The sequence below is a fragment of the Vombatus ursinus genome, unplaced genomic scaffold, assembly GCF_900497805.2.
Source record: "Vombatus ursinus unplaced genomic scaffold, bare-nosed wombat genome assembly UNPS02014841.1, whole genome shotgun sequence".
Lineage (NCBI taxonomy): Eukaryota > Metazoa > Chordata > Mammalia > Diprotodontia > Vombatidae > Vombatus > Vombatus ursinus.
The window spans coordinates 21870985-21892921 of NW_020954619.1; the positions used below are offsets into that span (position 1 = coordinate 21870985).

The 21937-nt window shown below is 36.7% G+C and overlaps 1 protein-coding gene across 2 annotated transcripts in view; it reads left to right on the top strand.

The window, feature by feature from the left end:
- The window catches only part of BLK (BLK proto-oncogene, Src family tyrosine kinase), an 85834-nt gene that overhangs the window by 17523 nt on the left and 46374 nt on the right, over positions 1-21937 (top strand). The window contains exon 1 of one of the 2 annotated variants that reach the window (XM_027840386.1): positions 13479-13609. The exons of the other annotated variant lie outside the window; for it this stretch is intronic. The gene's annotated coding sequence lies outside the window, so the exon portion shown is untranslated. Of the gene's footprint in view, positions 1-13478; positions 13610-21937 lie in introns of those variants that run through there. 2 annotated transcript variants of the gene reach the window in all.

Below are 21937 nucleotides of genomic sequence, written 5' to 3' on the forward strand. Positions count from 1 at the left end.
TTTTTCCAAATACTTAGTAATTTCTCCCTTTTTCAGATATCTTGAAAAATTTTCCTCCGATGATTTCAAAATTGTGTTGTGTCCAGCATGGTTTTCTTTTTTATGCTCTCCATTTGGTCCTGGCTTCATTTTATTAAACATCATTTCCTCATCCTCACATTTCTCACTGGAAACTGAGATGTTAGATTCCCAAAGCAGAAGCTCTGCTGTCATCGGTGATGAAAACAAGTCATAATGAGAATTCTGGCAACTTGATTCCATTTTGGGATCTATTTGTTATCCTGTCAGTTTTAACTTATAAACAGTCTTGGGATGATCTGGCTTCATTGGGCCTCACACCAAGCATTATGTAAACTTGTTTTCAATAGCATGAATAAATAAAGCATATATGAAGCACTTTCTGTCTGCAAAGTACTGTAACATTCAAAACAAGAAGATATTATTCCATATAATTTGATTTTGACAACTGTGAATGTAGCAAAGTATCTGATTCCTCCTCTTTAAAATCAGACTAATAAAGGTCAGAGAGATTAAATGATTTGCCAAGGTGACACATCTAATATGTATCAGATCTGGAATTCAAACCAAGGTCTTCTATCTCCAAATCCAGTGTTCTTTCCACCATATCATTTCTTCCTTCCTTCTTCCTTCCTTCCTTCCTGCTTTCTTTCTTCCTACCTTCCTACCTTCCTTTCTTCCTTTCTTTCTTTTTCTTTCTTTCTTTCTTTCTTTCTTTCTTTCTTTCTTTCTTTCTTTCTTCCTTCCTTCCTCCTCCTCCTCCTCTCACTTTCAGTACAGCATGTATTCTTCTTCTCCTACAACACTCCTACGAAATACAACACCTGAATTATATATATCATGGGTAGTAATGGGAGCATTCTGGGCAATTAATGATGAATTTTATAATACTAAAACTGGATATCCATGTTTTTATGGGAATATTTCCAAATGCCATTACTCACGTCTTTGCTTTAGTAAACGGAAATACTGAATGTGATTTATTCTTTTCTTGAAAAGGTCATTATTGTGACAAATTATTGTGCTACATTATAGATTTCAGCACACTGGGAATCAATTTTCTTATCTGGAAAAATGAAGCAATTGAATTCTAAGATTACTAAGGTCTCATTCAGCTCTTAGTCAATTAAAAGCATTTGAAGCACCTATGTAGCAGGCACTGAGCCAGATTCTTTAAGATTCAGACATTATGGGACATTGGGTTGAATCTTCACAGACCACAGGGGCAAGGGGAAGGAGAAGTGGAAGAAAGAAAAGGGATTAAGCATTTATATAGTACCTACTATGTCTCACATACTATGCTAAGTTTAATTTAAGGAAAAAAGAATTGCAGATCAAAATATGGGGGGGGTAAGAATTGCAAAGGGTCTTTTTATAGAGAGAAGGTAATAAGATTACTTCTAAAAGTGTTTCAGTTTGTTTTTGTAAGGGAATAGATGAAAAAGAAAATGTTGTGGCCTCGTGACAAGATTGTTTGTAACATTACTATCTTCATAGTCTCATAAAAGCAGAATCTCAAAGTAGGAAGACACCTCAAAGACAATCTAATTTAACCCATAACTAAACAAAAATCACTTTTTAATATCCCTGACAAGTGGTTATTTAGCCTTCACCTGAAGGCTTCCAGTGATAGGAAATGTACTACCTCCTAAAGCATCGATGCCATTTTTGGACCACGGTAATGGTTAAACTGTATGTCATTTTATAAAGACAAAATCTATTTCTCCACAACTTCTATTCATTGATCCTATTTCTGCCCTCTGAGAACCATATTGAGCATTACTTAAAATCTCATCAATGCTTCAAATCAGTGATCTCCGAACTTTTTTGATAATATATCCCAAAAGTAAAAAAATGTTAACTCCCCCCCATTTATATATATTTATTTATAAATACTATACATGTACTACCACATTAATCTATCAGGTACCTTATAAAACATGCATAAAAATTTTTAATGAACTAGACAAATGAAATAATATTTAACATTTTTATTTTTACTTATTAATAGTATAAAATTGTTCTGCTCTCATTAAAATGTTAACTTAGTCATAATAATAATATTTTAGTTATAGTGATGCTTCATTTAAAAAAAATCCTAAAGCATTGGGCAAAATTGTAAATAATTATTTGTTCATGATTAATTATTCAATTAATCTGATCAATGCAGATAGCCAAAGAGGTGAATTTCTTTTAAGATACTTTTTTTAAATTAAAAGATACTCAAGTAATGGGACATAATACTCAGTTTCCATAACAATTTTTTCATTGGAAGTAATGTTTCTCTATATGGAGATATTCACCAAACACAATGCAAAAACAAATAAAAGGAAATTGTCTTTGATTTCAACTCAGCAGAAAAATTTCAGTATAAATCCATTCCTACTTCTTTACATGGTTTGCTTAATGGATGACATATCTTAGTTTCCTATTCACGTGGATATTTTAGTCATGTTTTGGAGTAACAGAAGGAGCTGATGCCACATTGGATAGAGCACTAGATCCACAGTCAGGAGAACCTGAGTTCAAATCTAGCATCAGACATTTATTAGCTGTGTGACCATGGGTAAGTCGTCTGTTCTCTCTCTACCTCAGTTACCTCAATAAGGTTTTACAAACTAGTTTATATTCTAAACCAGTGTTATGAGTTAGACTATTGTGGGTTGGGGGAGAAGGGACTCATTGTCTCGCCTTCCTGTTGATTGATCACATGCCCCTTAGGGTCATGCCATAATCCCCCCTCCCCCACCAGGCTGGGGCCTGCCTTTAGAGGCCACGGCTTTTAGATAACACTGCAGGATCTTGGAGTGTCTCCAGCTCATTATTTTGAACATGGATTTGCATTATAATACCTAGCTTTGAGACGGAGATCATTCCAGCGGATCATCCTGGTAACTATAGTACCCTTCTACTCTCTCGCCTTGCCCTTCCTGTAAGGTACAATTTCCCTTCACTTGCTTTTAGAGGGGTCCTTAGTCTGGGGTCCATGAGCTTTAACTATATATTCATAATTGTATTTCAATATAACTGGTTTCCTTGATAATGGTGTGTAGTTTATTTTATGCATTTAAATACCTTATTCTGAGAAGGGGGTCCATAGACTTCACCAGTCTGCCAAAGGGGTCCATGGCACAAAAAAAGGTTAAGCATCATTGTGGTGACTCAATTTCACTGAGTGTCTGCACTTGATAAGACTGATTCCGTGATAGTCTAATGCCAAGAAACTGGCGGGATCACTCAGTGGTCAATTTCCTTCAACCACTAAGACAAATAATTCAGTCATGATTTGTTACTTCCTTGATCCCATCCATTGCTCAGTAATCAGTTATAAAATCTATTCAGAAAACCAAACTGTACAGTTTGGAGTTGATTCATTCATGTCCTAGAAACCTAGTGACAGTCAGAAAATCATTAAATATAGGTGGGTTGTACCCATGCATTCTACACCAACAGCACTTGTCTCCCAAAAGCATTTGTCTCCTGCCTGGGACCAGGACTGATGTACCTGTTGACTTTTGTGGTTAGTTCTGAGGCCTTGTCACCAGCCCCATCATATTTCTGCTTGCAAGCTTACTATGAGGTTGAGTTTAGACCCACTGACACTGATGGAGAAATTAGAGGTATTACTTCAGCTCTATACATCTTCCCACTACTCTCTACCTCGTTTTCTCCCTGACCTCCACAGTTCTCCACTATCCCCAAGGCCTAGTCTGAACTTTTTTGACAGAGGACAACACTATCTGGACCTTCTCCCAATAATGAAGTCAGAGCATGGCTCTTGGTTATGGCTGAGAAATAGAAATTAGTAGGTTCATTGGAGGGGAGCAGGGAATAAACATTTATTAAGCAACTATCATGTGTCAAGTGTTATGCTAAGTACTTTACAAATGTTTTATTTGATCCTTACAACAACCCTGCTGAGGTAGCTGCTATTATTATACCCATTTTACAGTTCAGGCAACTGAGGCAGAAAAATGACTTGCCCAGGGTCATGCAGCTAATAAATATATGAAATCAAATTTGAACTTGGGTCCTCCTGAGTCCAAGCCCAATGTTCTATCTGCTGTACCACCTAGCTGCCTCAAAAAATGATACAAATTATTGTTTTATAATTATCCTCTCTCATCTATTTCCAGAGGAAGGGAACAAACATTTATAAAATGCCTAATATATTCTAGGCTATATTCTAAGTGCTTTACAAATATTATCTCATTTAATCCTCACAAGAACCCTGGGAAATAGATGCTATTATTGCCTCCATTCTATAGTTGAAGAAACTGAGACAGACGAAGGTTAAATGATTTGCCCAGGCTCACACAACTAGTAAGTGTTTGAGGATGAATTTGAACTCAGGTCTTCCAGGCCCAGCACTCTAACCACTGGGCCACCTAGCTGTATGAATCAATTAATATTCTAATACTCCAATAGATGTTAGTCCTCCTCATTGTGGGTGTTCTTTCCAAAGGATTGCAAATCCTCTATGTCTTCCTGTCTCATGTGACTCTCATTCATATCCTCCCATAAATTTACCAACCAGGGGTTCACCAAAGGTAATAAGGAGCTGCTTTGTGTTATTTCCACACAAAGATGCCTGGAGGCTGATAGAGTATGTAAATTATCCCTCAGTTGTCCCTCACTCTCATTCGTGAACTAGCCATCATTTTTTTAAGGATTTTTTATTTAGTGTTTTATTTTTTCCCCAGTTACATGTAAAAACAATTTTTAACGTTTGTTTTTAAAACTGAGCTCCCAACTATCTTCCTTCCTTTCCCCCCCTCACTGAGAAGGTAGCCAATTCAATAAAGGTTATACATGTGTAGTCATGCAAAACATATCCGTAATAGTCATGTTGTGAAAGAAAACACACGCAAAAAAAAAAACTCAAGAAACATAAAGAATTTTTTTTAAAGCGTATTTCAATTTGTATTCAGACACCATTGGTTCTTTCTCTGGGAAAGGATAGCATTTTTCATCATAAGTCCTTCAGAGTAAGAAGACAACATTTAAAGAACTATGGAGAGTCAATGGACATAGAGATTTATAGAGCAGCTGGATGTAATCTCAGAGAGAAGACACTGGCAAGGGGACAGGGAAAGATTAGAAAAGGATTTCTGTAGAAAGTGGGATTTGAGCTGAGTCTTGAAGAAATCTAAAGAAGTCAGGAGACCGAGGTGAAGTGGGAAAGCATTCTAGGCACAGGGTGAGGGGCAGCTAATGCAAAGGCATGGAGTCGGTAGATGTAGCTTGTGTATGAAGACCAGTAAATAGGTCAGTATAACTGGATCATTGAGAATGTGGAGGGGAATCAAGTGTAACAACATTGAAAAGACAGGAAAGGTTCTAGTTGTGAAGGGTTTTAAATGCCAGTCAGAGGACTTTATACTTGATCCTGGAAGTAATAGGAAGCCACTGGATTTTATAGAGTTGTAGGGAAGAGTATGTGACTAGACTCATGTTTTAGGAAAATCACTTCATTAATCTGAATAGAGACTAGAAATGGATGTTACTACTTAAAAAAAAAAAACCAAGGAGAGTTCGAAGGTTATTGTGCTACATCTGCCATTATCTTTCTAGCGTCCCAGATGGCAGAAATATCTCTTTATAAACAGCTGCCATTATTGGAGTCCAGCATTATAAGGTTCCCATCCTCCATTCTCTACGTCTGACATCAGTGATGCCTTTCCTCTCATCACTTTGGGTATTTTTCCCTTTTTAAAAATGTATTTATTTTTGGTTTTCAACATTCACTTTTATAATATTTTGTGTTCTAAATTTCCACCCCCTTCCCAAAGATGGCACGCAATCTGATATAAGCTATATATACAATCATATTAAATGTATTTCCACATTAATCATGTTGTGAAAGAAAAATCAGAGCAAAAAGGAAAAACCACAAGAAAGAAAAAAAAGAGAAAATAGTATGCTTTGATCTGCCTTCAGACTCCATAGTTTTGGGGCAGTTAGATGGCACAGTGTATGGAGCACTGGCCCTGGAGTCAGGAGGATCTGAGTTCAAATCCAACCTCAGACACATGATACTTACTAGCTGTGTGACCCTGGCAAGTCACTTAACCCCAGTTGCTTGACTAAAAATAAATTAAAAAAAAAAAAACAGACTCCATAGTTCTTTCTCTGGATGTGGATAGCATTTTCCATCATGAGTCTTTTGGAATTGTCTTAGATCATTGAATTCATCATTTTGTTTTTTTTTTATTAGTTTATTTTGATTTATCACTAATCACTTCCATAAGCTTTTCAGTATAAAATTTTTCTCCCCCTCCCTCCCTGAGATAGCATGCAATCTGATATATTAGCCATCATTTTTCTCAGTTATTCATTTCTTACGACATCCCCTGTACTACTTCCGTATAATTCCTTATTTGTAATGTGCTACGTCCTTCTCCCAACCTATCTATGCTTCTCCGTTGCCATTTTTGTGATTTTCAACCTCACTTCTCTGGAGGCTGTAGCATTCTATGACTCAGTCATTTGACACTGGGGTATATGAGTATAAAAGATGGGCCTTAGTTTCAATGAGAAGTTTGGGGTCATTAAAAGGATTGTGTCATTTTAAAAAGGCGATCCAGCTGACCTCTTCCTTCAATTCTGGGCCGAAATCACTTTCCATTTGCAATGTTTGTCCGACGTAGATAAACTGAGGCTCTGAATCCATAGATTATTCATTTACTGTCATCACCTAGTCTGAGCAATAGTCATCTTTCTACCGCTTGACTTTACCTGGGTAGATAGACCAAAGTCTTTCTGAGTGATAATCAATCTCATTCAGGATGCGGTGTAATGTTTCAGGGCTTGATGTGATTAGCACAACGTCAACTGAAAAGAAGAATCTCTTGAAAACTTCACCATCTCTAGAGGGAATTCCTTTTCAGTTTGTACTCCGCGCTGGCTATCCTTCATTGCTGTGTCAAACTCCTTTGGCAAGCATACATCTTGTATTATGCCTTGATATGAATAATTAGAGGGTCATTGAGCAATCAGTCTATATCTTTCACGGTATTTGTCTGATTTTGATCCATATATGGGAGAAATCTTGTTTGCTCTAATTAATCAAATACTTTTTCATAGTTAACAAATAATAAGCATTATGGGATCTTACATGACCTTTCAGTCATTTGTGTGATCACAAACATATGGTCCACTGTAAAACATTACTTGGAAAGCCTGCCTGCCCCTTTCCATTGTCCTCATCAGCACTGTCATTAATATATGTGTAGATGATTCTCATATAAAAATAGTACAATTTACAATTTAGCACAGTGCCTAGCATACAGTAGATACTTAATAATTACTTTATCTATCTAGCATAAATGGGAAAATTTGCATATGCATATGAATTTGTTGTTATTTATGTCCTCTTAGCCCTTTTTTGTAATAATAATTTTCCTCCCATGTGTTTATTATCTTCTTTTTCATACATGTTGAAAAAAAATCAACCCCTCAGCTCCTTCAGAATCAAATAACATAGACCTTCTCTATGTATGTTTGATCTAGTCCTGTTGCTTTTCCCATCTTTTTTATCATCAATTTCACATCTCCTTTTTCCAGCAACATATCCAGGATTGTTGTATTACAGTCCAAATGTGGTATCTCTCCTGAAATTGAAAGTGAAAAGTTTGTTTTAAGAAAAAAAAATCTTTAGTTCTTTTCCATTTTTCATCTATTTGTGGTCTTCCAGTTTCATCTTTAAATTCCCTCAGGATGACTTTGCTTAGTTTCACCAAGATTTCCTTATTTTTTTTAATCTACTGCTTCTGGCTGTTCTATTAGATAATATATTCATAAGCTTCCAACCCTTCTCCTTAAGTTTTTACGAATAAGTCAATATTCTAACTGATGTTGCTCTTGGCTACCGTAGCTGTCTGTGGGAAGTATACCAGGAGTTTGCTGACTGAAGAGTTTTCTAGGCACTTTTGGTCTCCTCATTATGGCAATTAATTTATATCAGTTAAACTTCTATATGAATTGTAATCAGTGTTGAAGCTCATTCCTCCATTCACTTTCCATTTATTGGCATCAATAATATTTAAATAAGTCAGGATGAAGTTGCTTTAAAGGCATACCATATCTTTTCTCATTTTTATTATTTCTTCTAGTTTTGTATTAATTTTTATATTTGCTCTAACAACTGAATGGTCTCACTGTCCATAGACAACTAACTCAGGAATAACTTCCAATAACAAGTTATTCTCTGTTATTAAAATAGGACTCATTTCATTTTTGCGATATTATTTGATGCTTACCATGCCCACAGCCTTTCGATTCTTTTCTCAAAGGTAATAGTTGTGACATACAGATGTGAGACCTTTATGTAATTACAAATCTTTGGTTTCTCTTGTCTCTCTCTCATCCTTCACTCCTAAATCATATTTTTTCAATATATTTATAGTATCCTATGCCCTTTTTTTCATTGAAGCCACCAAGTATTGAAATACATGTTTATTTCATTTGGAAGCCTTTTTATCAAACTGTTTACAAAACTTCACTATCTCTTTACCCTCTGCAACCAATGTTGATTCATAAGCTGCAATAATTTTCTTGGTATTCTTTTGGGCAAATACTTATCATAAGTACTGTAATGCATGTTTACCAAATCATGTTTTTTGATGCCTTCGATATATCATGAAAACCACCATTACTAACTCTTTATTGCCTCAGCATGGAAGAATCTGTGAGCCATACTTATATTTAGTTTCAATCTCTTTTGGCCTTCTAGTCTCATTTGTGACAAGAATTTTAAGACTGATAAATTTTTCTGTGCCTCCAATAGTGTGTACACTCACTCATTGGTTACTGGACAAGAATCTCAGAGTACCAAGAGTTAAAGTTAAGTTAATATTTATAGATAGTCTAGAAACTGTGATTCTTAGCATTTCTGTCCCATTTCCTTCCACTCTTCTACCACTACAGAAGCTGAAGAGACCTACCCAAGACTGAGGAACATTTTGTATTTTTCTTTGTTTCATGGGTTGTCCTGGTCAAAGATTTCACCACTACCTAACCAGTCTGCTGGATATGAGGTCTTCTTATACCTCACTAGGCTGCCACTTTGAAAGCTGACAGAGTATGCTGCAGGAACTTTACTCAGAACCTTTTCAAGATTGTAGGACCTGCCAAAGGTGGGGTTTAGCCCTTGAGAAACCAAGGCACTGTGGAAGGAGGAAGGAAGGAAGGAATGAAGGAAGGAGATGAGTTAGGATGGAAGGAAAGAAATGAGCATTTATTAACTGCCTACTATGTATCAGGTACTGTGCTAAGTGCTTTACAAATATTATTTCATTTGATCCTCACAACAACCCTGGGGGGGTAGGAGCTATTATTGTCTCTACTTTGCAGTTGAAGAAACAGAGATATATACGAATTAAGTGACTTGCCCAGGGTCACACAGCTAGTAAATGTCTGAGGCCAAATTTGAACTGGGTTTTTCCTGGCTCCAGGCCCAGTTCAAATCCCAGCTCTACTATTTATTACCTATAGAACTTTGGACAAATCATATCACTTCTCTAGGATTCAATTTCCCTATTTGTCAAATGAATTTGAACCACATAAAGACTAGACTTTCCTTAAGCTCTAAATCCTAATATTGGTCATAAAGGCCCTAATTATGCCTTTTGGGTTTCAGGAGAACAAATCTGTGTCTTCCTTGTAGGACTGGACCTGTGCTTTCACTATCTATAGAGAACTCCAGTAAACATTTTTTTTTACTGACCATAAATCCAATAAAGACCATATTCCAATATGGACTATATTCCAGACCATAATCTAATAAAAATAGTAATCAGTTCAGGAAACACAAACAGAAGCCACAGACCTAAATAAGACAACAATAAGATCTTAAATTATGTGTGAGTCAGGCGAGATTAAAAACAATTAATAATTATGTGAAAGAAAATTATAACGATGAAATAACACAGCAAAATTACTGGAATGCAGCTAAAGCAGTTCTTAGGGGGAAGTTATATCCACTAAAAACATCATGTATTAACAAAATAGAAAAGGAGATTAATGAACCTTATACATACACCTTTAAAAAATTAGAAAGCCAACCAATCAACAAACTTAAAATAAGGACAAAAGAGGAGATACTAAAAATTAGAAGAGAAATAAATAAATAAATGACAATCTTCCACTCTCCCCCTTCCCCTAAAACCCTCCAAACTATAGAAATGACATACGGAACTCTAGATCTAGGTACCTCTTCCAATGCAGATCAACCTACTTGGCAATGTATTGTCTTACAGAGTTCCCTGGGTCACTGAGAGGATAAGTACCTTGTTCCAGATCACACAGGCAGGTGTTCACTCTAAGTCTTCTTGACTCCAAGACAGACTCTATCTACTTATTATATTATTTTGCCTCTCATCACAGTCTGTCAGGTCTTGAGGGATGAGGGATAAAATAATTCTCTTCAAAGTTTTCTCTTCTCCAGTATAAACATTCCAGTTCCTTCAACTGATTCTCACATGACACATCTCACATTTTCACTTCATCTTCAGTCCTACGACCATTCAGGCAGCCTTCCTATGGATGTGCTCCTACTTGCCAAAGTCCTCCCTGACACATGCTGCCCAGAACTGAAAACAATGTTCTAGGTGTGATCTGACCAGAGAGCACAATGATCATATCTCTTATTTGTGTGACATTCATAGAAATATTATGTCTAAGCCACTATTTCCACAGGATCTTACCAATCAACTCAAGAAATAATGAAAATTGTCCAAATAATAATCAAAGCTGACTTTGCTGTAGTGTTTTAATATTTGCAAAGGGATTTACATACATTGAAACATTATGTTTATTTGAACATTCAATGTGTGCCTAAAGCTATCCCAGGCATTACCTAACTTACATTCTCATATTTCCTGATTACTAATTTCAGAAAACTATATAAAGGGGAAGGTTTAAACAAATGTATGAATTGTTTTTTTAAAGCCTGTTAATATCTCAGGATATGTGAACAGGACTGTTCAATGATACATAAAGTTTTAAAATATAGAAAATACTCCAGCAAAGTCATAGGGGATGTGAAGGCTGCATGGGGTGGGGGGTGAACAGGCAGCTTGTTCTGAGGCAGTAGAAGAGTTTTCCAACAGAAGTGTCTTGCCAGGGAACATATTAGACTTCCTTTTCCCAACAAAACTAAAAAGTGTGAGCTTCTGAGAAGCTATTGAATCAGGGCCTGCTGGTGGCTACCAACGTTTCAATCTTTTTGGATTCAACCATGCCCTCCGCAGAACCCGAAATGGTAGCAGACTTCAGTGAAAATGATGTCACCCAAGGCTACAACCCCATGGCTGGGGAAAGAGTATTACTAGTTTGGGAGCCTGGAGTTCTAGGTGCTAGTCCCACTGCTAACATGAAGTAGCTGTGTGACCTTCACCAATTCACTTTTCTTCTTGAGCCTCAATTCCCCAATCTATAAAAATGGAGATAATACTTGCTCAGCCTAATCCAGGAGTTTGTTGTTAGGAATACGCTTCATATCTTATAACTAATGGTTAAAATTATTATTATTTTTCACTATTTGGGGTCTGTTTCCTCGTTTACAAAATGAGGGGGGAGGCTGGACTAGATATTGGAGGCAGCCTAGTGTAGTAGGAAGAACACTGAATTTAGAGGCAGAAGGCCTTGGGCAAATCATTTAATCTCTTCCTCTGTAAAAATAGGGGGTTAGATTAATTGATAATTAAGGCCTCTCCTAACTTTAGCTCTTAACACTTCTAAGGTAACTTCCAGTTCTGACATTCTATGATCCTGTGACTAGATAAGTGGCATGTGATTGACTAATCAATCACAATTCACCTCTTGGTGAGCCCTGACCTGCAGGGTTTCCAGACATCATAATAATGATTTTGCCTTCTATTGACAGCCCCTTCCCATGTCTCATCATTAGAATATAATCTCCTTCAAGGCAGGGACTGTTTCCTTTCTGTTTTTCTAACCCTAGCATCTAGAAGAATGACAGCACAATGTAGGTGGTTAATAAATGTTTGTTGATTGATTATTTGGTGGTATAGAAGTGACCTTGGGATCTTGATGGTTATATTAGGCGCTGGCAGCCCTACACAGCTCGAAGGACCTTTAGTCCTATGTGCCTCTCTCCCAAGGACCAACCTAGAGAAATGCAGAAAATCTCATCACCTGAGGGTTAATACAAGTTTTGGCCATGGCAGTTCATAAAGACCATTTACTAATATGGGGATGGAATGTGAACAACATTACTGAAAGTTGTGCCAACACCCATGAAATCAGGATTATTTTTTAGCATGATTCTGTCCCATCAGCTGGGATCGTTTCTTCCCTCAACTAAATTGTAATTGCCAGACAGAGTAAGCTTATATTTTCCTATCATTTTGTTTGGGCCTCAAGGTCTCTGGATTTGATTGGTGTAGATGATTTGTGGACACTCATTGAGTATGACCGGCAGTTGGTTCTTAGCAATCAACTCCACTGGGCTAGGAAGGGTCCACAGTTATACCAGAATTTTTTAGTAATTCCCATGGATGTCAACTATCAGGTGGGCCTCAGAATATTTTTGCTATATGAAGTTTTTTTTTTACATTGGTCTTTCTTATAGCCAAATTTGGCTACTAGCTAAAGCAATCTGTGGCCAGGACACAAGTGCCAGGTGATGGAACCATTTGAGGGAAAAGAATTATAGATAATGGCTGAAACCTTTCTCTTACGAGAAAGATTGTCATTTTTTATTAAAACCAGAATAGAAAATGCTAATTTAAAATTTCTAAAAATAGTACTTGCCACAAAATGCATGATAGACCTGGAGTTGTATATGGCAAAGCATATAAGACTTCACTCAGATCAGAACATCTTGCTTTTGAGGTCTACAGATTGATGCAAATGATAATTCTGAGAATCTCAATTGCAGCCTTCAGTGTCACTCCATCCCTCAACTCCCCACCAATTACCAAATGTATTGTCAAAAGCACTGGCCTGGAGGCCAGGAGACCTGGGTTCTAGTCTTGAATCTGCCACAAAAAAATCCCACGTGACTTTGTCAAAATCATTTGCCTTTGCTGGGCCTCAGTTTCCTCACCCACACAAAGTGAAGGCAATGGATGAAACTCTCTCTAAGGTCCCCTCTAAATCTAAAATTCTATGATGTGATGTGGCAACTCTTTGGGGGTTACAGAGTGAGATTTGAATGAAAATCCTCAGTAAATTCCCTCTTTCCCCAAGACCTGGGAAAGTTGAGCTGTATCTTTCTGAAACATTTCAAAAGCCTACCGATGAGTTTGTTTCCACACCTAGCCGGAAGGAAGTCGCAGTGGCGGACAATGAAGTGGGCTGGGACTGCTTACAGGGTAGGGTTTCTTAACTATGTACAACAAGCCAGGGCTCTTTTATATGTCTTCTGCTGCCCTTTGCCTCTCACACCTGGTCAGCTCCTTCCCTGAACCTTACAGGGGTCCTGGATAATCTCTGAGTCCCAAATTTGGCTTTAAGGAACGAAGAGCAATGTTGTCCTTGTAAAGCATAATCCATTGGATTTAAGACTTGAACTTCCATCTATTTTCCCAAGATCAAGTGAGACTGGATTCAGCACATCGGAGAGGTAGGAAAGTAAGGGACTCTTTCAGAGGGACTGGCTTATAGATACTCATATAAAACCTAAGGCCAGATTAAGATTTTTGGCACTTCTGCTTCCTAGGGCCTTTAGTTGGTGCCTTCTACGCGTAGATGGGTGATCAGAATTATATTGAATGATTTTATTTCACTTTGACAAAAATAGGAGTGCGACATTATGTTAATTATAAAAGCTAGCTTTTATAGAGCGCTTTAAGGTTTACAAAGCACTTTACATGTATCTCACCTTAACTTCACAACAACCCTGAGAAGTTGGTGTTATTATTATCTCCATTTTAGAGATGAAGAAACTGAGACTGAAATAGTGTAAGTGAATTGCCTAGGGTTACACAACTAGTAAGTATCTGAGACAGTATTTGAACTCAGGTCTTCCCGACTCCAAATCTAGCATTTTACTATACCTCCTAGCTCTTTTATGAATGAACACTGTGTGTTAGTCACTCAAATATTCAATGATTTCAGAGTCCAAGACCTACTGTGTCTATAGGATAATATAGCCCCAATGAAGCCCCTTTCCATTTCAGATGTTCCCTTGTCTTTGCAGGGCTGGTTCTGCTTCTGGCATAACGTAGAACTCATGTACAAAAGGCCAGAACTCTCTTTTCTGTCCTCTGCTGCCCTTTGCCTGTCACATCTTTCCCTGAATCTTATGAGGGTCAAAGATAATCTTTAAGACCCAAATCTGGCCTTGAGTAATGAACAGTGTCCTTGTACTGCAATAATTAAGCTCTGGGTAGATATACCCCTTATTTTTTAAAATGATGGAAAATGCTGTGTTTTAACATTATTCATGATATGTTTAGTGTTTTGAAACTTGCCTGTGACTCCTATGCTATTATCTGGGTGTACCTTCCATACTTCAGCTGGTGTTTTTAGTTTCTTTATAGTACCTAAGTATCAAGTTCTCTGTAACGGAAAAAGGAAGAAGCCTCCAGTGTAAGAAATATGCAGTCAAATAGTCATGATGGCACTAAGATGATGTGAAGACTTTGAATCCTCCTGGTCCCAGATAGAATGATTCTGTTCTCTCACACATAGTCTTCTAATACCAAGAACATTAGACTGGCTGCTAATTTGGGTCTGTTAGAGCAAGAGACAGAAGGAACTTCAGGGGTTACTGATATGACTACCTTAGACACCCAGATAAATGTGCAAAATTTGAATAGACCTAGCCTCCCCCAAATTCTTGTGTCCCAAACACAGGACTATATATCTAGTAAGTAGAAAGTCAATCCATACCTCCCTACCCCCAAAATAATGGTCTAAGAGCTACTGGACCTCTGGGGTTCCTTTATCCCTAGATTGGAGTGGTATCAGTTCTATACCATTTCAAGCAATGGAGTCCATTCCAAGGCTATCATATACACGTGCTATAATAAACTATATAATAGTTTCTCATTTGCTTTTTAGACACCTCAGGAGATTGTCATGGGTAAGTGCTAGGGGGGAAATACTATTTTAACTTTTCAAGTAGTTAATGCTGGACTGTTTCTAGACCAGACTTAGGTGATCAGTCATTCTTGTTCCTAGAGACTCTAGTCTGGAGATGGATCGTGTTTATATAGTGCTTTACTATTCCAAATTACTTCATATTATCTCATTTGAGTCTCGCAAGTAACCTTTAAGGTAGAGGAAAAGAGTATTATCTCCACCCATGCGCCTTCAATTTTCATTTTGTTTTAATGAGGCAACTGGGGTTAAGTGACTTGCCCAGAGTCACACAGCTAGAAGTATTATGTGTCTGAGTTCACATTTGAACTCAGGTCCTCCTGACTCCAGGGCCGGTGCTCTATCCACTGCACCACCTAGCTGCCCCCATCTTCAATTTTCCACTTAAGAAAAATGAGGTATAGGCAGGGAAAGTGACTCGCCCATGGAGACACAAATAATAAGTGATACAAACAACATTTGAATCCTGGTTCCTAACTCCCAATTCAGGTTCTTTGGAATTGACCTCTGGGATTAGGACATTAGCAACTACTTCCTAGGTTTGTTCGTCATCTAAATCTTGGGCCTCAAACTTCCTTAAAAGGAAATGATGAATATATTCAACTTATGTAAGGGGAAAACCTGCAAATGTTGAGTTTTCTGAACTGAAGTAGTTATTAGTCCTAGGTCATCCAAGTATAAGCAACCTCCTCCTGCGTCCCTACAAAAATACAAAATGAGTACAAACAAAATTCTAACCTCTGTCCCTTCAGCAAAGTTCAAAAGGGCAAGATTTATATCTGTATTTATAGCTATATAGTTGCCCCAGAAATGTCAAGGGTCTGTTATCATTTTCTTTTTCTGTCTTTGCCATTTAAAACACTCGGTATGGTTCAAAAGGCAAAATAGACTTAATGTTTTCAGCCCAAATTTCCATCTGGGTTCCTCAAACTTAATGTAGGTCACTAAATATCTCAGAATCTATCTTTCCTTTTATAAACTCTGCCTATAGGAAGTATAGAATAATCAATGGATAGTCTGAAGGATCTCATGAGTGATGGCATAGGAAGAATACATTTAAGGTTCGTTCAGGAGTTTTATTTGCAAATTAACGAGGTGATACTTGTGATGATATTGCCACATATCCCCCACAATTGTATGCAGAAGAATATGCACATATAATGAATGCATCACACAGTGTAAAGAAATGTCAGTTAATCCAGAGGCAGATGAATCATAGTCAAATCTAAAAGAATAATTTATTATCTATTCACATGAAGACACACAAAAAGTGATACACAGTTATGCATTTTTAGCTGCTTACAGGCTTAGAGAATTGCATTTACAGGAGACTTTAGCTCTAGGGAATCAATTACTCAGTGGGATAAGGATTAGGAGTATTGTGCAGTGTGAAAAATGCTGGGTGATCTTTCTACTGGGCATATACCCCCAAGGAGGTCAAAGACTTCATATATGTGATATATATATATGTATACACACACACACACACACACACACCACACACACACATATATATACACATATATACATATATGTACATATATCACACATAGCAAAATATCTATAGCACCAGGGCAGCAAACCAGTGGAAACAAAGTAGATGCCAATTGATTCACTACTGGCTGAATGGTGTAATGGAATGTAAAGAAATATTATGTGCCATAAAAAACAATAGATATGAGGAATTCAGAGAATCATCTAAGGCTCATAAGAACCAATGTAGAGTGAAATAATATGTACCATAATATAATAATAATATAAGCATATACAATAATAATATATACAATGACTACAGTAATATAAATTAGAAGAATGCTGAAGGAAGCCAAAGGCTGAGTAACTGTAATAACCAATTTTGATCTTGGAGAACAGGTGATGAAATTCACCTCCTTCCTTTCAGTGGACTTGGCAGAGGACTTGAGGTAGAGAATGCTGCAAAGATTTTCTGATGCCATCACCACGTTGCTTAATTTTGTATGATTTTTTCTTTGTTACAAGGGTGAATTCAATGTGAAGATAGGGTAGGGGGGAGCAGTAGCTGGAATTATAGTTACACTCTAATGAGAATGAGGATTCAGAGAAAAAGGTGAAGTGATCTAGTCCATTTCATGCACAAATATAGGCCAGGAGATACAGGTTGTAATCCCAACTCCTATACCTCTTAATTTAAAACAACAACAACAACCACCTAGTTCAGTCATCACACCTCATTTTTCCCATTAGTGAAATGAGTATAACAATGTCTACCTTGAGAATGCATCAAAGAGGTCAGGTGGTAGAGTAGAGAGAGCATTGGTTCTGCAATCAGTTCAAATTCTACCTCTGATAAGTAACCTTGGACAAGTCAATTAAACTTCCTGAGCTTTAGTTTACTCATCTGTAAGATGAATAGAACAAGATGGCCTTGGAGGTACTTTCCAGCTCTGGACCTATGGTTCATATATGGTTCAATAATAATAAATAATACCAATAATAACTAACCTTTGTATGGTATTTTAAGGTTTGCAAAACACTTTACATTTTGATCCTCACAACAACACTGTGAGGTACTTACTATTTTCTAGATGAAGAAGCCGAGGCTGAGAGAGGCTAGTAAGTAACAGAGCTAGTAAGTGTTTAAGCCACGATGTATATTCACGTCTAGCTAGGTCATGCAATGGATAGAGTGCTGGGCCTAGAGTCAGGAACACTTGAGCTCTAATCCAGACTCACTTACTAGCTGTGTGACCCTGAGTGAATCATTTAACTTCAGTTTCCTCATCTCTAAAACGTGGGTAATAATAACACCCATTTCCCAGGGTTGTTGTGAGGATCAAAGGAGATAATTATAAAGTGTTTCCTTGGCACAAAGTAGGCACTATATAAATGTTAGCTATTATTATTATTATTATTATTATTATTATTATTATTTACTATGCCAAACTAGAAAACACTTTGAATGCTTGGATATTGGTTAAAATTACTACTAATTGCCCTTTCAGAGTAAATATCAGCACTCAAGTGCTTCATTAAAGCTATTGCATATATAACATTATACTCATCCTAGCAGACAGGTTCTAAGACTCTCTGGTATTAAAATTCCACCATTTCTTCTCACATACACTCACATCTAGAAACTGGAGCCAGTTCAAATGCTAAATTTTCAATGTGACAATTCCCACCTCAGAAATGGTCAAACACTGCAAATAAGGACTCGATTTATTGCTTTGTTCATTGTCCAAATCTTTTAAAGTGATGAATAAAGTGTCAATAATGCGGATTAAACTGAAAAGTGTCTTCGTAGTTACATTTTTTTCCAAGGAGCTGGTTGTTAAACATTTACCAACACACCCCTGCCCACATCTATTAAGTCATGTTGGTGCATTGTTGTTTTATTTTGCCAAAGACAAATCTGCCCAAACAAAAATCAAATTCAATGTGATTTTCCAGATATTATAAAATTTAAACATCCACAAAAGTCCGGCTCCAACATCTCATCATGTCATGGAGGTGATCTGAGTTCTGAAAGGCTTTGTCAGTGGAATCATAATTCTCAGCAGGTTCTACCATGCATACGGGAATGACTTTAAGTACATTCTATGCAACGGACTATGTTTACTTTCTGAGGACTGGGGTAATTAAGTATGAAGAGTCTCATGACTCTAATTCCTTCTACAATGCCTGATTATAACAAAATAATTAAGAAGCCTATTGACTTGGCCACTGTCAAGAGGAGATTCCAAGTAGATTCCCCAGTGTACACAAAGCCGGAAGATTTTTTGTGATTTCTAACTGATTTTCAAAAATTGTGCTCCATTTAATGAACCTGATTCTGAAGTAGCCAGTGCTGGTGCAAAACTTGAAAGCTATTTTTTGAAGCTATATTTTTCACCATCTGAAAAATTTTTAGCAAAAGGAAAAATTTTCAAAGCAGGAATTCAAGAACGGAACAGAGGATATGATGTTTCATGATGATTCAGATGATGACTTTGTACAACCACAGAAAAAATGTCTCAAAAGCATTAATGACCACTAACTGCTAAAATAAATAGCACAGTAGCAAGGACTAATTTGGACTTCAAAAAAAAAACCTTTTCATTAGTGATTAACATAATTGCAAGGAAAAGTCCATGACCACTCTTGTTTTTAGGTTTGTTGGTGTTTAATAGACATTGATTTCCTCAATATTCCATTTCTCTCATTTCTTAAATCCATCTCCCTCTCTCTCTCTCTCTCTCTCTCACGCACACACACACACACACACATGCACACATACACTTAAGGAAAGACAAGAGCATCAGTGAATATAGAGATAGACTTTCTTCCCCCTTTGCAGAAATCGTAAAACAGCATCTCGAAGGATAGTTGCTTGACTGTAATCTAAAGAAGGGAGAAAGGCTTTAATGACACTTAAAGTTGAAAACTTAAACGTGGTTTCAATATGTGAATTGATCTATTTTCAGAAAATGTGATACTACTACCCATTATTCTTACCAAAATCACATGGCTGACCATTGTAGGTTGATAATATTTGATGTCCTAGGACACTGACTGGTATGATGGAATTGTAGGTAAATGCCACTAAGGAGTACCTGATAGTCTGTCGTGTAATATGGTGGTTAAATTTCTGGCCATAGACATCCACAAAAAGAAAAAAATTACAAAATGGCCATAAGGACTCTACAGAAGCCCTTCCACTTTTGTAGAGAAAGTATCAGAGTAACTGAGAAATGTGAGAAGGTACTAAGGATCACAAAAATTTTTAGACATTGTATAAATATTAACTTAATGAATGAAATTTTAAGTGAGATATTTGTGCAGTGATCGTTGAGTCTACTTTGGGCAAAGGGCAAAGGTACCACCACTTTTTTTAGTCTCCCAGTTCATAAGAAAGGGAGTTAAACTCAACTTGTCACTGACTCACTTCCCATATTCAATCATTTGCCAGATCTTATTAATTTTAATTCCCTAGCATCTCTTGAATCCATGTGCTTCTCTCCTCTTATACCACAACATATTACTGTAGGAGCTTACAATATGCAATATTCTTACAATAAATGAAATGAGGAGCTATAAAGAAGTTATAGCTAAATGGAAAGATCTCATACAGGTTCTCCTTGGAAAATAAAGTAAGGGAGTTTGTAGGTTGGTTTTCTTGTGTGTCCAAAGATGACAAGAAACTTCATTTCGTGGAATACTTAGTCCTCTCACCTTGTAGTGTTTATGATAAACATTAAAAAAAGATCACTATGAACATAATTATAGTTCAAGCATGTACATAGTTTGTAAAAGATGAGGGTGCAAAGGAAATTCTATGAAGCATCTGATAAACTTCTCTAAATTAGAGCAATTTATACTTTAATAATTGAGGATTTCAAAGCAAAGTTAGGCATAAAGAAGGACAATTCAAAATATTTTGGTAAATATGGCTTAATAAACAATCAACAAATGGTAGAGGCCAAAGGTTCATAGGCCACAAAGAAACTTCATGCCTATGTATGAAGAATCCTTTCTTCCAGGAGAGGATTGAGAGGCCACTGTAAACATGAAACAATGAAAAACACAAGGCAAGCTGCACATGGCAAACAACAAATGACATCACCAAAAATTGAAATGAACTATATCATGACAGGAAATGATTAGTAACCAATGTGGTTTCAAATCAGCTAGCTGTCTGTGTACAGTTAGACCATCAACTTATTAAAGAAAAAATAAAAATCAACATCAAATTAGAGCAAGCAATAAAAATTAGACAAAATGGCATACAGTTAAAACTGCCTCAGTTTAACCTATTTAAACAAGCTATTGATGATAGAAAAAAAAAGAAATGGATAAAGGAAAAGACATCAATGTGAATTATCAGTAATTCTAATAGAAAATTAACTGGTGTAAGAAAAATTCCATAATTAAGAAGTAAAAGAGCCTAGAAAATACTTCAAACAGTACAATCTTTTTGCCAAGCAGATCTCTGGTTGTTGTTCTTTGTGCTCAAAGAGGACCAAAATGACAAAATGCCCAGCAGAAATATGGCAGCCAGGAAAGAAGGAAAGAAGCATTTATTAAGTACCTACTATGGGCCAGATTATACTAAACACTTTACAAATATTATCTCATTTGATCCTCATAATAACCCTGAGAAGTAAAGTGTTATTATTTTCCCCATTCTATAGGTGATGAAACTGAGGCAGCCACAAGTTAAGTGACTTGCCCAGGATCACATAGCTAGTAAGTTTCTTGAGGCCATATTTGGAGTCAGGTCTTCCTAACTACAGCTTTAGAGATGCTATCCACTAACCACCCAGTTGCCAAGGTAATACCTGTTTAGAATATCCACTCACTGAAAAGTCTGACAGAAGATAGTAAAAATTATGAGCAGCTTCATCTTATAAAAGAGCAAAAAGATACAGGGAAAAAACAAGTTTATAGAAAAGTTGGTGGATGAAACTGGAAGCAAGATAGCAAAAAGACAAAAAATGGAAAAGATTTTTCAAGATCTTTACAACATTCATTTTTTTTTTCATCATGACAGTGCTCTCTAACATCACAGTCCCCAGCCCAGCATACTACAAGAAGAAGTAACTATGGCACTAACAAAGATAAAAATGAGGAAAATAGATGGATTAGATCAAATTTACACTAAGGAATATTATACTGTAAGCTGTACTTTTAAGGGTATTGATGGATACATTCTCAAGATATCTGGGGGGGAAAAAGGGAAATATACTGAATTATTGGGAAAAAATCATTAATGTCATCGCTACAAAAAATCAGTAAACAAAATGCCAATAACTACCCATGTAGCTACTTTTTCATCTTCAGGAAATCTTTGGGCTTCCATAGACACATTACAATCATACCAGATTAATTG